This window comes from Gadus macrocephalus, chromosome 12 (genome assembly GCF_031168955.1).
Source record: "Gadus macrocephalus chromosome 12, ASM3116895v1".
In the NCBI taxonomy this organism is placed as follows: Eukaryota; Metazoa; Chordata; class Actinopteri; order Gadiformes; family Gadidae; genus Gadus; species Gadus macrocephalus.
In genome coordinates, this window is record NC_082393.1 from 17,008,254 (window position 1) to 17,011,204 (window position 2,951).

The 2,951-nt window shown below is 41.4% G+C and overlaps 1 long non-coding RNA gene across 1 annotated transcript; it reads right to left on the reverse strand.

Annotated features, from left to right (window-relative positions):
• Nucleotides 1–607: 607 nt before the first annotated feature.
• Nucleotides 608–2,378, reverse strand: LOC132469603 (uncharacterized). Its single transcript, XR_009528443.1, has 2 exons — nt 2,244–2,378; nt 608–818 (listed from the first exon to the last, which is right to left on the reverse strand). It is a non-coding gene; the product is annotated as an uncharacterized LOC132469603 (long non-coding RNA).
• Between the last annotated feature and the right edge of the window lie 573 nt (nt 2,379–2,951).

Below are 2,951 nucleotides of genomic sequence, written 5' to 3' on the forward strand. Positions count from 1 at the left end.
TCAGTAAGCAACTAACCAAAACAAAGTGTGTGTGTATGTGTGTGTGTGTGTGTGTGTGGGGGGGGGGGGGGGCGGGGCAGACATTAGATTATTACACTATTCCTTTAGATGTGAATTCAAATGGTCAATGTAGTCCTCGAAACTATGTTCTAAATGTCCACATTTTCATATATAAATATAGAATTGTAGGCAATGCACTTAACAAATAATAATAAAAAATTGGACCCCCCCAATGTCTAAACCATGGTTACGCCCTTGAGTGTATGTAATGTACCTTTTGTCTTAATCTGTTTGTGTGTTTTCACAGATGTCATTGGGCAACTCATCAGTGGTAGTCCCAAAACGTCTCTATCAGAGGCTGAGTGGGAGGAGGATGTCCCTCTTCACACAGGAACTGGCCACATTGGTTTTTGGAAGGGAAACTTTGGCCAAGGCAACCCTCACAGGGAAAGGGAAAAAAAGGCGAGCTGAAGGAGCATCTTGAGCCAGAAAAAATCAGCGCAATTATAGGTACAGTAATGTCATAATTATGAATACACATCCATTGTCATGATTAATTGACAAATCCATTATCATCAATGATTGTATTTCAGTGTTATACATTGTCTATCTTGTTTTATACCACGGTCTGCGGGAATACTCGATTCTGATTGGATGCAGGGTGTGCATTAACTCCTGATATACGGACACCTGGACAAGTAGTTCCGTCAAATTGTCTGTTTACCGTTCTCAATTAATGCGCTAGCTGGCGTATCGTCTCTAAAATATTAGTAACCATAGCAACGGGAAACAAAACAAAGCTCAGCGGACTATAATACCTCCCGCTACCCAGGCCCGGATTAAGCAGTCACAGGACCCTGGGCACAAATGTTGGATGCCCCACCCCCCCCCCCCCCCCCCCCCCCGAAAAAAAACCCAGTGCTGTGGCAGGTGTTTTTTTATTATTAATGATTAGGCCTATTGTAGCCTATGTCACAACAGAACAGAAATGTTTCTATTGCATATTATCAACAAAGCATTATATGCTAAAACAAGACAAAGAAACATTTAACAAAGCTAAATGATATGCTAAAACCATCACCATCAAAATGAAATAGTTTAATTATTTGTTTATTCGATTTGTTTATTCAGTTTATACTAGCCTAGCCCTATCAACTTATGAATAGCTGAATGAACATATGAACATAGAGTTTTTTAATGTGACTGGCATCATCCCTTGGTCTCCTTTCTTCACTCAGGATCCCCTATCACGGTCTGGTTGTCTGTCTTTCTGATTTCCCCACTTCTGTCCTCTCTTTCATCTTGATCCTTAAACTAGTACTCCTCTCCGCCAGGGTATGTCTATATAATGAATGGCAATACATTACACGTAGAAGTTGGTAAACAGAAGTAAGTCTGAATACAAATATGTAACATTAAATGAGAAATAATATATATATGTTTATGTCTCCCTCCCAGACGCACCTGTTAGAAAAACTTCTTACGGGCTCTCCTATTAGCAAAGTCAGTGATAACTTCATCGAATTCCAGGCTCCTGAGTAGCTCCGTCTCGATGGCCATGAGTGACAGCGCGCTGAGGCGCTGTTGCGTCTGTGTCGTTCTAAGCTCATTTTTAATTCTGGCCAGATGTGAAAATGATCGTTGCCCTTCACAATTTGTCACAGGCAGGGTCAAAAAAAATACGGAGAGCTATAAAAACGCTTGGGAAAGTTGATTGCAGACCATGTTTTAAGATCATCTTCAAAAGCTTTTGAGGAGACTTATCCTGTTCGTTTTGTATGAAGCTTCTGAACTGGATTATTTCATTGGCCAAGTCGACATCTAAATCAGATGGGTATGACATGCAGAGCACTTCTGCCTGTTCACGGATACTGGTCAAATTGTCAGTTTCCATAAAGAGCACCTTAAATTTGTCCAAAACATCCCGATATGCGTCCATTCTGTGCCCCAGGCAGCTAACCAGTTTGTCAATTATGACATTGAATGTTGCTACCTGATATTGCTCTTGGCCTGTCACAGCCTGTACAGTACATTCCGCTACACTCAAACAGGGGATACTTGGTAAACGTTTCTAATTGAAACCGAGGCAACCGGCGTGCGCTGATATTGACTCATTCGCAACTTAAAGGGGCCCGCCCAAAAAAAAATTAAAAAAAAATCGGGCGAGTCTTGGGCCCTCTGGCTGGGCGGGGCCCTGGGCACGTGCCCATAAAACCCATTGGTTAATCCGGCCCTGCCGCTACCTCCCGTTCTAAAGTCGTAGCTATGGTCCGTCCTAATTACTGGAGGAGTGAACAACGTTTCCGTTGCATGAGAACCCAATGGGCGTGTAATGGTGGTTCTGGGTATTAGTCGGACCCTCAGGCGTAACCTGGGGAACAAATGTATGTTTTGTGGTTCACGCCTCCACGTCGTCCATTAATTCCTGATAATGGACACCTCGTCGGGCATTATCCCTTACTTAATTCATGCCCATGTCTCTTTCCTGTTTTCACAGATGCAGTGAGGGAGCGATTCCCCAACACAGAGGTGGCCGAGATCCGGGCCCTTCTACGGAGCAAGTGCAACAATGAGAGCTACAAGGCCTCATCTCATAATCAGAGTTAGATGTTGCATGAGTGTATCATCTTTCTTGTAAGTGTGTTTGTGTTGTTTTCCCCTCTGTGTCAGTTCTAGTTAATCTTCAGATCTATGGCACAGAATGTTGATGCGTTATTATGTTCCTGTTTTTGTGTTATTGTTATTATCATTATATGTCATACATGTTATATGTCCTATTTTTTTTGAAGGGTAATAAAGTTACTTTTCTGAAATGCAATTTGTAATCTGTTGATATAATGCACTTGAAATATATTGAATTATAATACACTTGTAGTATAATAGCAACATTTATGCTTAAGTATAACAAAATTGGGATAAAAGTACAAATGAAATATACTTCAAACACAATT